General features: G+C 34.4%; 2 pseudogenes; one reads left to right on the top strand and one right to left on the bottom strand.

The window, feature by feature from the left end:
- The first annotated feature begins 598 nt into the window (after nt 1-598).
- Nucleotides 599-1,042, top strand: LOC149216398 (dihydropyrimidinase pseudogene; annotated as a pseudogene).
- Nucleotides 1,043-12,087: 11,045 nt separating this feature from the next.
- On the bottom strand, nt 12,088-12,618 carry LOC149216399 (cytochrome P450 750A1 pseudogene; annotated as a pseudogene).
- Between the last annotated feature and the right edge of the window lie 2,995 nt (nt 12,619-15,613).

Consider the following 15,613-nt stretch of genomic DNA (forward strand, 5'->3'; position numbering starts at 1 on the left):
TATTGGGTTTCTCTTTGGATCAACACCACCAGACAATCATGGGGAACAATGGCATCCTCAAAGCTTGCATCTTCTCCTCATGGATCATGTCTTGGCAGTGGCAGTTTTGCTGGAAGTAATTCACCAGTTGGTTCCATATCAAAGTCTGTTCATCCTTTTCAGCATCCAAGTCATGAACTTTTGTGTCAGTAAGTATGGGTAAAAAAAAATGGTCTGAGATTGCAAAGCATTGGAAGATACCGTGAAAGGTGGCACAACCCTCTAAATCCAACAATAAATAAAGATGCCCGGAGCTTAGAGGAAGAGTTGTTACTCATTCGTGCTCACCAAATATATGGGAACAAATGGGCTGAATTGGCCAAGTTTCCTACCAGGAGGGTCATTTAATGAAGTTCAAGGAGGAGCAGATTTGGAAGAAATATCTGAATGTAGTCAATAATCAACTTCTTCTCGTTGTCATTTATCTGGCTCAACTGCGGGGTCTTCTTCATCATCTGTGCAAGTGGAACTTGAAAGATTAGAATTGTGAAAGAATCCATGCAGACCTAATGTAAGAGAAGCTGTGAATATATGTCAAAAGGTTGATGTGAAGGTTCGCATGGTGACTGGTGATAACATTTACACAACAAAAGCTCTTTCCAGGCCTTCAATGCTGGAAGGTGAGGCAACTGCTAGAGCCATCCGGTTTGTCAACACACCCCTGTATGTTGTCCATGTGATGAGCATTGATGCACTTGATGAAATCGTTAGGGCTCGTAAATCTGGTCAAAGGGTAATAGGAGAGCCAGTAGTTTCTGGTTTAGTCCTCGATGATTCTAAACTTTGGGATCCGGACTTCAGGATTGTTGCCCAATACGTGATGTGCCCACCAATAAGGCCGTCTGGACACAACCAAGCCCTTCAGGCTGCTCTTTCAACAGGGCTTTTACAGTTGGTAGGAATAGATCACTACTCATTCAACTCAACACAAAAAGAAGCTGGGTTAATTGATTTTCGAAAAATTCCAAACGGTGTAAATGGCATTGAAGAAAGGATGCACTGAATTTGGGATAAAATAGGGAACTCTGGTTCTTAATCACACGCAAGGATTCCAGGATTGTGCAGCTTATGCTAAATTAGAGCAGTGGTTAAGAAGCAAGGCCGATGAGTATTGGGATGAAAATTGCGACACTCTTGAACTGAGAGACAACAACAAAGGGTACAAACCTGACCATGAATGGGTTCAGTGCAATAAATGTTGAAAATGGCGACTTCTGGATTCAAGTTACAACAGTGAAAATCTATCAGATGAATGGTTTTGTTATATGGCGCCTTTTAAAGGTTCTTGTAGTATCCTTGAACAAGCAATTGAACCTGGGGTAATTACAGTTGGTGCAAAACGGTCGAATGGTGGATTTATAACTTCGACAGCATCAAAACATTAAAAGAGCACGTGGTGACATGCAATCTTATGCAAAGATAGTTAATGATAGATATATTCAACATCTGGAACGTATGCATAGCTATTTGGATGCGCCTAGCCGTCCTTATGGTGGAGTTTCTGGTTCAAAACGTCCATATTCTGCTCTGGATGATGTTCCTAGGTATACAGAACCAGATTTAAGGCACTCGAGGGCACGCCTAGACTACTACGTTAGTGCTGGTGCTCCGCTCTATGAAGGCATCGGTTATGGCCGGCTTGGCAGAGCGCCCCAATCAGGTTTCAGTGGTCAGCAATCTTATGGCTTATATGACACTCTTCAAGATGGCGCACTTGGAAGTGCGGCAGTGGAATTTATTCTCCAGGCTACGGCACCAGTTCTTTGCCAGGCAGGACTGATATTGGAGGTGTTCGTATTCTTCTCTGTATGAAAGCCGGAGATCAGGCAGTGGATATCTGTTAGGCCGTGGCTCAAGAGGATATTACTAGAATATGAGTTTTATGTCAAGAGGCACTAGTCGACCTAGGCTGGAGTAGATCTATATGCCTCTAGATAAATTATTTGGGTATCTTGTGACCAGGCACAAGGAGAGATTATGCCTCATTGTATGGAGCTTCAGCTATCTGCCTTGAGTGGCATCTTTGCCATACGAGATTTTATATCTCATGGCTATGACAGATATCTTAAGATTGCGATAGTAATGCAGTATTAGATTGAACATGTCTGATTTATGATATTAAGGATAGTTCTTTTGGAAGAGAGAGGAATTGCGGGCATGGTTTCCTGGTATACCTGGAAATTTAATTAACTTTTCCTTGTGTGTTGCAGAGGAGGTTAGAGAATTCTTGCACAGCTGGGTTATGCGAAATCAGAGGATATTATTGGAAGAACAGATTTGCTAAGACCAAGGCGCATATCCCTCATGAAGAATCAACAACTGGATCTAAGTTATCTGCTTTCAAGTGTTGGACGACCAAAATGGAGCAATACATCAAAGACCGACAAACAGGGGCCTATGTTTCAGGATAACAGAAAAGATGTGTCATGGAAAACAAGCATGGAGCATTAAAGGTTTATTACAACTATCTCAGCCAAACTCCAGATGTCAGAGAACGAAAAGGATTGAAGATCAAGGATGTTATGGAGTTTAAGTCCTATTTAATTTAGAAGTCTAGAAGATTTAGTGGAATTAGAATTTTAATTGTTTCAGAGCTGTCAATTAGTAATCAGCTGTAATTATTAGTTAGTTAAAAGTTAGTAGGTGTCATCATAGGTAATTATTGAGCTCCCCTCACGCTGGAGGAGGGAGCTTGAATCAGGTACAGAAAGCATTCTATATAGAGCTGAAAGATGAATGTAAAAAGGGTTGGATATTTTGAAGACTGTTTTGGCTTGTGTGTAAACAGAGTTTTAGTAATACAAAGGACTGTTTTTCTTCTCAGGATTCACAATGGATCTTCTTGTTCAAATGTGTGATGGTATAGTTTCTTTAATGTTTTTTTACAATTTGGTAAATGCATAATCACTCAGAACTCATGGATCATGCTCTGACTTCCTGTATGCCTTTGCAAACTGTGGTTTCATGTAAGTTATGTTTGAACATTTAGATGTAAAGTGCCCTGACTTCTATGAAAGATAGTGTTGTTGTTTACTGAGATATGAGTGACTCCATAAGCCCAATGGGAATCAATTCAATGTTGTCCAGCCAGCATTCTTGTTTATGTGTCTTATAAGAGTTAGCCATCTTGTCATTAGTCTACATTCATAACCTTTGAGAGAGTCCTCTCAGACTAAGGAGGCTAAGCCTTAGTCAAAAGCCTGGTTTGAAATAGTTACACAGAGTTTACCTGATCAGCAGCCCTTCAGTGCTTGATTTTGTGATAACAAACTAGATGAGTAATCGACAATTGTACTATTGTATGCATCTGGCTTGATTGTCTTTTGATGCAATGAAAATTAAAATTTCATCTTTATTAAAGCATTCTATAACTCATTCAATCCCTATAAGATCAACTACTCAAGTTGTTTGCATTTAGAGAAAGCAAAGAAGGTCTACATTTCCTACTAACCTAGCCTTAAAGTAGTTGTTTCATTGGGAGGAGGGGGAAACTTCTATTATTGCTAGGGGAAGTGCATAATGCAATCCTAAGGCAGACAACTCCCACATAAAAATTCCTTCTCCATTATTTAAACTTAGGGGTTCCTATGGAAGTGATTAATATGTAAACGATGTTTAGAAGATTTTAGAGGAAATAAGGGAGTAAGAGTGCATACATTATAAACCATATGTCATATTATGAAAACAAATACTAGCACCACTAAAGGTGAACCAACATCAACATCCACCATGCTTCCTAAAATTGAGATTGAGGATAACTCTAATCAATGAAACATTAAAATAGCCAAAGGAATTAACACTAAAGATTAGAAAAATCAAGATACATAATGAATGGTGGGTAAGCACGTGGAGGAAACTCAACAGTTGTCAATTGCCACTATGCAATAGAAATAAGTTGGAACTAGAAATATATATGATGTATGTGGAACACAGAGAGAAAGAATATCTCCATTAAATCAACTAATGTTAATGTTCTTGAATATAAGAAAAACTGCATACGATAGCTACAAGCATTGAACGACTTTCTATTTTCTAGTATGAAAGAATCTAGTGTAGTTAACCTTAGTTTAATGTTTAACTTGGTGTTGAAGCACTTGAATGAGAGAATAAGGAGTTCACATTTGAAGCTGCCAAATATATTGAATGTCCAAAAGAGTTGTTTTCCACTATACTAAAATTAATAATAAAGTCAACATCTAGAACTTCATTATTATTTCCTCTCATAAAAGTTTTTGAGGAGAATAAGAAGAAAATAAATAAATAAAAAACACTCATAATCATGATGCAGGGGACTAATGAAAGCTTGCATGAAAAATAAAAACTCTTGTTGAAGCTCACCAAAAAAAAGATCTTAAATGAAACTACCAAGAGACATTCCATAAAAGTAGTAAATAGGATGCTACATTCCACCATAATTTACGAAGCTATCAATAATTTATACGATGACCTTTGATAGGACTAAAATGGACTTTGGCAAATACTTTGGCAAATACTTGTGCATTAGAGTGGCTAGAGAAGAGGTTAGATTCAAGACTGGTCTAAAAACTACAAGGAAAAATGCACTCAACAGTCAAGAATGACCAATGGAAATTATAATAAAAAATAGAACCGTTGTGCGTGTCCACAAGAATTAATGCATTTACTCCTTTGATTTTATGCATTTTCTTCAATATTCTAACTTCCTAGGACTCCCGATCCTTATTCAATTCTTTATCTTTGCATATATGAAAGTGAATGGTACAAAACATAATTGGTTGTCTCAACGCTACAACCTTATGATTACTTACTTCTATTAACATTAATCTTCTGTACTACATCTAGGTGATAATTATTTTATATAATTTTTTTTAAGGACATTTCATCATATTTCAGATTAATAGGTTTTTATCTTGATCTTTTTTGCTACATCTATGTGATAATTATTATTTTTATTTGTAGAAGATTTCATCTTATTTCATATGGACAAGTATCTAGTGGAATAAAATATTATAATGTTGTTGTTTTTTAATATTTCTTTTATGGACATGATATAAAATATCTTAAGTTTACATGATACTTAGATTATTATACTTTTAACCTTTTTTTTCTTCTAGAATTAAATAATGTAACTTTTATTGAAATCATAATTTTATTATTATTTAAAATACATTAAATAAATACATTTAATGAATAAATAATGTTAACATTTCATTTGATTTCCATAACTTTTAATTCAGTGAATTGCTTTTGATACCGACAAAAATGGATAGTCGTTCTGTGTACAAAGATTTAAAAATCAACATTGAAATTCGCGGAAATCCTTCATGATTTCCGATACTAATATCACAACCTTATATGGAGAGTAGTATAATGAGAGCACATTTTTGTCTGGAAAATAGTGGAAATTCTGGAAAGATTTTGACAAAATCCAAAAATAAATTCTGGCAAATCTAGGTTACAACCATGAAGCTTCAACATTTTGGGTGCCCCATGGGTTTTTGATAGTGCTAAATCCATTTCCATCGTAAAAAACAATTGAAACACTCTTTTTATTATATTTTTTTGAAATAAAAAATGATCAGATCTCGACAAAAAATGATTTTCTAGGCAAAATTGTGGCCTTGGTAAACAACACCTTTATATAGTCCCTTTGTGTGCAAAGACTTGAAAATCAACATTGAAATTTGTGTAAATCCTTCATGATTTCCCAGTGCCCACATTACTAACACAATTTTGTATATTTAAAGTGATTTTACATAATATCTGATATTTATCATAAAGAGAAAAGTGAGTTCTCTTTTTTAATTTTTTTGGTAGCAATTTGTTAGAATCAAAGTGTAATTTGTGAATTTTATACAATTTGAAAGTGTTAAATATTTTTTCCTCAGTGGGGGTGGTTCTCAGCATGTAAGGGATGCTTCGTAGTGTGCACTCCCCTCACACTTGTCCTCTCGGTGTAATGGCATGACAATGGGCAGTTAATTTCATTTTGTTTGATGTGTGGGCAGTTTGTCGCTTTAAATGCCTGAGTGTGATGAGGGGCTGGCTGATGTACATGCTCTGTACAGAAGGAGGAGGGGAATTCTCCTTACCCTCCATTATAGGTTTCTTCTTGGTAGAATCTCCTTCCATTCCTTATTTGCAATAGTGGTATTCATGGGCCTTTTTTAGTCTCGCAAAAACATGGTTATTTTGTTATGCGATGGTGAGTTTCTTTTGGATTGTCGTGGGCCTAAAGTTTTTTATAATGGCTCTATGTCATGAATGTGGTTAGTTTGTATTTTAGTTCTTGAGTTCTTGAGAAATTATCTGTTACCCTAGTGGCTATTTGTTGTTAATGGTGTTATTATGTTTCAGAAGAACTTTGTGTTTGAAGCTCTAGTCCTTGCCCCTTTGTGTCTTTTTCAATTTGTACAAAAGTTTCAGTGGTAGGGGTTTGCTGATGAAATTGGAGTTTTAATTCAAGGTCTAGGCTTGGTTTATTTGTCACTGTGTCAATTCTCATTCTTAGGAAATATCATTGGCTCTCTCTTCCTTGTGTTATGTCATTGCAATGTAATATTTTCGACTATTTGTTGGCTTTGGGTACTGCAATTTGGTTTGTGGGTGACGACATAGTTATTTTCAGATATGGGTTTAACAATTCACTATCTCATCCTTTATATAATATTCTTGGCATACATTCTTATTGTATCTGCTTATAATGTTCTTTGGCAACTTTCCTCATGCCTCCTCGGAAAAGAACGAACTATAGAAGGGGTGGTAGTAGCATTGGGCAAAAGGTTTTCCATTTTGCCTATGACTTAGTTGCAACATTTTTCAATGTTGTTCCTTTAGAGGTATGAAAGGAAATATTGTTGTTGAAGACGAAAGAGTTTGGGGAACGATCATATCATTTAGACTCTGAATCAGAGAGGGAGGATATGAAATGGGTCCCTAATACTGGTCGGTTTCGAAGAAGGTGACTCCATTTTATGAGTTCTATGACGCTTGAACAACAAATGGTGACTCTCTTGCGCCTTATTTTAAGGAAAAACAAGTGGAGACCTATAACATTTTTTCTTCTTTGGAGGACATTAAGCATATGTTGAGAAAGCAACACTTTTGTTTGGATAATGTGGATCAACTTCCCTTTTTGTGAATAATTATGCTTTTGGTGGTCTTATAGATCCTTTGGATGATAACGCTCAAACACCTGCTTTAATTCCTTCGGGTCATGACTAGCAATGGAGGTTTTAGGGATTTTTGTCCTCAATTTTCATATATGTCGTACAACTTGGTTTCTTCAGGGTGGTATGCATCTTATCTCTATTATGGTGCATGGAGTGATGGCATTTTTTTTTTTTCGCATGTATGCTCCATATCTTTTGGATTCTCTAAGAGCCATGTATCTCTGAATTTTTCTATGGGATGTCTCTGGAGGGATTTTAGTCCCTATATCCGTTGGTTTCTCTTTGTAGATGAAGAAATTGTTGTTGTTGGTTTTTTTTTTTTTTTTTTTTAGCTCTCTTGAAAAATTAGAAACAATGTTCTTTTGGTGTGAATTTTTGTTTAGTTGCAGCTCATGGACATTGTTTCATTTGCAAAATTATTTTCATACTGGTGGAGGTTGTTTTCTTTGATTTATATTGGTAGAAGGATCTGGAATTTTCAAGGAGGGTCATCTTCTTCCTAGACACTGTGTGACTCATGGTATATTATGAACATTCTTTAGGGCATGGGTTTGGTTTTGGATTCCCTTTGGCTACTATGGAGGATCACCTAGTGCATCTTTTCATTTTATATTTGATGGTGTCAATGTGCCCACTATGTGCTTTACTTGGCTATAAGTTCTGTCGCAACATTGAATTTTCATCTCCCTGCTTTGAGTTTTTGTAGGTCAACTGGTTCATTGTTGTAACTGTTATTCATGGCCTAGGGATTTTGCTATGCTATTGGTTGTTGGGTTAATTAGTTTGGTCATGAGAAATCTTGATTTGCTATTGTTTGATTGGGTTTGTGGATCTATATGTGAACTTTGGAAACTGATATAATTTTATTTATTTATTTATTATGAATACAATTTGTAGTAATTAAAAACAAAAGTGTTAAAGAATTTTCAAAACTCATTTATTGCATTGAGTGGTGCTCTACAAGCTAGTATGGGGTAGATGTGTAGGTGTTAGATGTGAGATGTGTACGAGTTAAATATGTGAATATTTTTAAACTCCGAGCTCATAAGTATACATATGTTGCATTATATTATGCTATGTAAACATTTTTACTTCATCGAATTACATTAAAAAAATTAATAATTAATAATTAAAATAAAATTGAGATGAAATATTAAATTTACCAGATGTTTTTGGGTCTAGGTTTTTGCATCCCATGGTTTTTCCCATGGTATTATTCTCTAATGGTAAAATTACATAAAAATAAGGCGTATTCTAACTTATGGATGAAATGGCCTTTTTCAAGACTCTTTTTCTAGTTAAAAACTTGAGTTTGAATTATTTGATCTATAGAATTTGAATTCCCTAGGGGTTTTTTAGAGCACTAAATCCATTTATGCATTCAAAAATACATTTTAAGCAATAAAAAACCACATTATTGCTTGAAATTATATTGTCAAATTCTGGTGAAAATGACGATTTTGTCTATAAGTTAGACTACTTGATAAAAAAAAATTAAAAAGAAAAATAAATAAATAAATAATTAATTATTTTAATAAAATTGAGATAAAGTAGTAAATTTATGGATGAAGGTTTTTGGACCCTAGGTTTTCTCAACCCATGGTTTTCTTCTCTAATGTTCAAATTACATTAAAAATTAAAAAGAAAATAAAATAAAAAATTGATAGTTAATAATTAAAATAAAATTGAGATAAAATAGTAAATTTACGGATGGAGGTTTTTGGGCTCTAGGTTTTATCAACCCATAGTTTTTCTTGTGGTATTATTCTCTAATATAACATATTTAAAGTATTCTTTGCTAATGAGACATTTATTGCAATAAAAGCTTTTACCTATTTCAAAATAAATCCTAAATCCTAATTTCCACAACAAATATCATAGCCCTGAACAATTTTCATATCCAATTCGGCAAAAGAAACCACTCAACAAAGGCACACTACACAAAGACTTTATAGCTCTGCGGGTGCATGCCTTGGGAGAAACAACCTTTCTAAGTTTGTTACATATTTATGTTATTCATTTTATTTATTTGTTTGAAATTTACACGAACACGAAAAAAATAAAATCCATCACATGCAGTCTTACATTTTGTTTATATTTTTTTATTCGCATTAAAATTTATTGGAGTTACTCATTTTAGACTGTGTCAACTATTAGTTTTAACCTCCCCGTGAAAATTCACTAGAATATGTCTCTCAGATATTCATAACAACTTAGTTGAGTTCTATACAATTGTATTGAGTTTTATTTAGGAGATCAAATGACAACATCAAAAATAAAATTAAATGAAAGATTGTTAACGAAGGATAATTAATATCCTCGACTCTTACAAATACAAAGGTATATATTCTTATTGGGTGTTTGATTAGACTCATATATATATAACCACTAATCCATTTTAACTCGGATCTATTAAGTGCCGAGAGAGATCAAATAATATTTCTTCAAGTTTTAGTTTACACCACAAGAGATTTGTGTTGATTTGGGGTAGCATCGGATGTGCTCTAGCCATGAAAATTGGTGGAGAGGCTAAAACACACGAAATCTCCAATATCCATAAATGGTTTGGGTAGATTCTAAACAGTTTGGGAGATATTAAAATAATTAATATTTTTAATGGAGTCTCTAAATCTAAACTTAGGGAAAATAAAATATTAATGTGAATTAATATAAAACTGTGTTAGAATGGTCCAAAAGTCATGGATCAAGCCAGATCTAATCTTAGTCGTTGATTAGGGATTTAATCTCGGTTGTTGATTTGTCAACGAGAAAAGTATAAGAGGAGGCTTGAGGGTCACTTGGAGAACACTCCAAGAGATCAAGATTTCAAATTTTTGGGGCTGGGTTTGCTGAGAAAGTTGAGAGAGTGATCAAAGTCGCTGCTAAGGGGCAGTGAATACAGACACAGAGAGGCAGAGATAGCACCGAGAGGATCAACGCAGTATTCGGAGAGAGGGACGCTGAAGTAGACAAGGGTTCACACAGAGGCATCTAGAAGCTGCGCAGTGCCTCAGAGGGCCAGCGTGGGTGACGTAGAGGGCCAGAGGATTGATGCAGTGCCTCTAGAGGCTGACACAGGCCAAGCCAAAGTGACGTTGGGCTAATGATGGGCCAAAGAGAGGCTGACACAGTCCCTAGAGGCTAACGTTGAGGTTTTGTGGGGCAGATTGGAGCTGTCAGAGTGTTTATTCGGGGTTTCAGCCGGAATATCTGCTTCCGAGTAGAGAGGTACTACTGCCGAGATTTTTATCTGTTGGGTGAGCTAGATTTGGCACCCAGATTGTATTCTCAAACTGCTTAATAAATAAAACCCTCAGATAGCTGCACCGGTTTTCCCGCATTAGGTTTTTCCAGGGACATTAGTCCAAAACAACAGTGTCACTTGTGTGCTTGTTTATGTTTCATTCAATTGACGATTTGTAATGTGTTGAGCATGTACTTGTATTTATTTCCAGTATTTACATGGTAAATAACTTGTTAATTAACATAACAAGTAGGTAGGAATAAATCAGAAAGTACATGAAGGGTTTCTAATGAGTTAGACTTAGAAATTCTAACAATTTGATCTCCCGACATTTAATAGATCCAAAATTAAGATCAATATGGACTCGTATATTCAAAAACACATTTTAAAAAACAAAAAAGTATAATCTAATCACAAATTATTTTGTTAAAAAATAAATTCAGCCAAAAAAGTTAATTCAAAATTCAAACTAAATTCCCCCCAAAAAAACCCAAAAGTAAAATAATCTTTATTGATATTTATAATAGTTTGGAAAATAATATTCATTAATATTTATAATAAGCCGGAGAAAAGTACAAACAACATTTATGGCGTTCATTAATATTTATGATAACCTGGAAAAAAGTACTCACAACGTTTTTGGCATTCATTAATTGAACAGAGAGGCTCATTCTACAACCCAGTATGATGTGTAACCGTGTATGTCCATCATCAAAGTTGAAATTTTGCTCATGTTGGCCAAAATATAATTTTTAATAATTCTAAAAAAAAAAAAATTAAAAAATTATACAAAATATTTAAATAATTTCTTCTCATAAAAAAATTATTTTTGCAAGTGAAAGATCCCTCTAGGGTCATGTTAGATTCACATTTAAGATGAAGTTATGCTGGTATATATAATAAGCTGGAGAAAAATACTGACAATAGTGGAAATTTTGGAAAATGAAGTTAAGATTGTTAGATCTAAGACTTTTGTGATCCATAATGTAAAAGAAAGTCTTTCGGATTAATCACATTGATAGGATTTTGAATACTAAGAGGTTTTGATGATGTTAAATTTATTTCTACCAACAAAATTCAACATTTTTTCAACCGTATTCAACAATTTTTTTGCCTTCCTAATATTTTTTGTGGCTGCGTAGACAACACCCAAGTAACAATTCCTTGCATCCCACGCTTCATTGGCTTCACTCCCGGTCTGTAGTGGGAAGCAAACCCTCCACCTTGGTTATGCACACAGCGGAAATTGCCTTGGAATTGTCAAACCATACACTTCTTTCATATCCAGTTGCGACGGATCACCTTCAACTCTCCAATAAAAAATGTGCCTCCTGAGCCAATGCAAGTGTAATTGTGGGAATAGCCATGGGAGCCCCTGGGCATCCTCTCCTTCTTTCCATGAACGGCCCCTAACGAGAATTCTGATTAATCTGTTAAATTGATAACTTCGTCCTCCATGAACCTCTTCGGCTTGAATTCAGAAGCATCTGCCCCCTAAACATTGGGATCCCTTCCTTTAGCCCACACATTCACCACTACTCGTGTGTTCTTAGCTATGTAATATCCTTCTACTGTCACTACCTCTGCAGATTCATGAGGAATCGCTAACACCACAATTGGGTATAATCATAGTGTCTCTTTTAAGTGGAGGTATTACATGCTTGCTAGATCCGATTTATTCACTTTCCAATATTTGTCGATTACCCATTTGATTTCTTCCTGTAAACTCTTCATTGCATGGGGATGTTTGAGCAGCTGACTCATTGCCCATTCTAACGTAGTTGATGCCGTCTCCACCCCACCTGCGAACATGTCCTGCAAAAATACAAACACAATTGTTGTGACTGATTTAAGCTTATTATATTCAGGGTCATAATAAATAATGTAATGGTGGAGACGAGAGAGGCATACAAGAATGATAGGCTTCATAATTTTCCTTGTGATTTTGGTGTCAACCTCAGCTATCTGATGCAGCACATAAGCAAAATATTTAGCATGAGGTGCTTCATCTTTCTGGCCATTCGAGGCTGCAACCTTGAGAGGTGAAATGTAGTCATCTATTATTTTCTCAGCAAATTCATCGAATGCTTGATGGACCTTTTTCATGCACCGCTTGATACCTTGCAAATCAAGAAAATCCAAGTAAGGAATAAGGTCTCCAATTTTAAAAACTCCCGCCAACATATCAATTCTACCAATATATATTTGAAACCTTCAAAATGGCCACCCAAATTATCTTCAAAAAATTTCCTGCTTGCTAGTGTCCGCCAAAAAAACCTCCATGGGACTCACATAATATTAGTTGATCTTGATAAAAAGAACAAAATATGATGAGAATTTGAAATAATTTGTCTAGTAGTTTGGTAATTCGACGAGATAAAATATTTGATATCCGAGAGTGTAAATATTCTATCGCCTTAAATGTTAAAATAATTATTTGTGGTGTAGTTCTTGTCTGCCTCTCAATGGATGGCTCTCCCATTTCTGATAAGGAAGCGTGTGCTACTCTGATTATCGGTTCTTTCTTGGATGGTAGTAACGACTTTGAGATAAGTATATTTAAAAAAGAATAGTAAATGCCATTTTCAAACTAGACATTGATAACCCCTTCATTATTTCATGGAGGGGTGACATTTTCAAAACTTGTTTAGATAATCTTCGGAAATAAGTTGGGTGGTGATATAACCCAAGCCGAAGTTAATGATATAATCTACATTTGTGCTAGAATATATATGGAAATGGGTTTTGCTAAGAAATTTCCTTTTGGGGATTATGGAAATGGTTTTTTTGATAAGAAATTGCTTGAGGGGATTCAATTTAGAGTATTGGAGTTACATTTAGTTGAATAAGTATTTTTCAAATGTAATTATTTTTATGAGTATGGGCATTTTAAAAATAAATTACCAAGTGTTAAAGATATCCTTGAACTTCAAAGTCGTGCCAAACATACACTTACTAGAATAATCCTAAGGAAATATCTTTACAACAAGTCTCAAGAAAGAAAAAAAATCAACAACATAACTTAATCTTGACACTTAGCCTCCACTTCACTCTCCTCATCCATCCAACAATATATTTGGAGCTCTACAAACTCAAGATGAGGAACAATGTAGAGCCTCAATCTAGGTCTAATCCAAAACTCAACTCTAACCAACCACCAAAGAATCAAGTGCAAATTAGAAAACACAACTCCTGATATTTCTAGATACTTCACAAGTTTAGATAGAAAAAAGGATTCATTGAAAAATGAAAGTTAAGGGGGGTGATAAGGCCCTAACTGCCCCTTCCTTTGCATAATTCTACATATAAATTCATGCTCCACCCCTCCATTAATAAAAGGAGGTAGTAAAGATTGCACATAGAGAAAAATTGCTTCTCATTGAGCTTTAAACTCTTTTGGATTTAAGCAGTGGGTTTGTTTAAATCTATTAAGTTTTGTTGTTGTATTATTTTAGGTAAGTAATTTGTAAAAATCTACTCAAGTAACTATAAGATTAAGTTTTGGAAGTTTTAGAGTTGGATCTCCCCTTTTTATTATTTTGATGGGATAGGGTTTGTTTTTATTTTGTTGTTAATTATGTTGATATCCCCTTATATCTTGTTGTGTACATTTTCCACATATTTTACTAATATAAATCTACTAGTTCTCTCAGTGCTTTCATCTTTTCCCCACTAAAATAAAGATTCATTAATTTTCATCCATTCTCCACCAAAATAAAGAATTATTAGTTTTCATCCATTCCTCACCCCTATATATATATGAAATTGTAAGTTGGTAATGAGAATAGTTATTATTGACTATTATATTTATATTTGGTTTTTTTTGGAATATATATTTGTATTACTTTCTAAAAAAAATGTTAGATGAGAGTGCTTAAGGTTTTAGATTGGTCAATCACTTTAGAAATACGACCATATAAAGAAAATTTCTCATTTAAGAGAGACAAAAAAAACAAGAAGCTACTTATAGATTCAAAATGCAAAATACATATTCTGAAAGTAATACCTTCACTGCCATAAGAGAAAAACAAAAAAACCAATAACTTTATGGGTTGAATCATTATGATCATTTAATAAAATCATATTATTTTTAATTTTATTTTTTATATATCCATAGATTTTGGATTATTAATGTGAATTTTATATTATTTTTAATAAAATCATGTACATTTCAATATTATCTAACCTTAATCCTATATATAAAATATGAAATATTAATTACCAAGAGATTTTCAGAAGGAATTGGTTGGGTCATGGCCAAAAGAGATTGATACATTTTATTAAGAATCCGTAAATCACTTTGGTCAAAAACCCTATATGCTTACATTTCCCACTCCAAGATGAAATTATCTAATAGATATGCATCATTATGGAAAGCTCATGAAATTTTCTCATGGAGGAGAAATTTTAGCTAAGGGGAAATATATTGCAGAGAATACCTCCCTTGGTAAGAGGGAGTGTTGATTTTTTGTAGCATCATGAGGTATTCCCACATGCTGAGAAGCCTCCCAAATCAGCCAAGGAAAATTATGAAAAATAAAATTGAGAGTTTATTTTTGGAGGTTCATGTAAGCTCCAAGTTCGCAGGTTGACCCCAACATCAATGGGTGTGACCCTTGGTTAAAACCACTTGACAAGTATAAATACACAAAATGTGAACATCATTTCGACAACCAACAACACATCATTATCTACACAAAATACATCCACACATGTGAACAAAAAAGGAGTGAAGGATCTAAAGTTTGACCAAGTTTGTATAAGTCCAAGCTTTGCCAAAATCTGACCATTGAATGAGGCTAAACATACTAATTTTTGAACACATAATTTGTCCATAGGCCGAGTTGACCACAATCCTTTGACCAAAGATTGACCACATGCCATTTTATTTACAATTGAACATCATTGGCTTTTTTGTTATTGGGTGGTTTGAATGGCTGGTATTTGCCCAAGTTTGACTAATATTTTGGGCTTGGTTTTTGGCATATCTTTCTAGAAATTTATATAATTGTGAACCTTAATAAAGAACACTTTGTCCTAGAAGAAAAGTTGTTGGGGTTTCTCCCAAGTTTTGGTTTCCAAGTGAAAATTTGTTGTCTTGATTATGCATGGTTGTCTCTTTATGTTCTTATCGTTTTTCATTGTATTATTAATGATATTTTCTGTGTATAATTACTCA

This window comes from Pinus tabuliformis, chromosome 1_1, assembly GCF_031772625.1.
Source record: "Pinus tabuliformis cultivar Carrire ecotype Pingquan chromosome 1_1, CPIR1, whole genome shotgun sequence".
NCBI lineage: Eukaryota > Viridiplantae > Streptophyta > Pinopsida > Pinales > Pinaceae > Pinus > Pinus tabuliformis.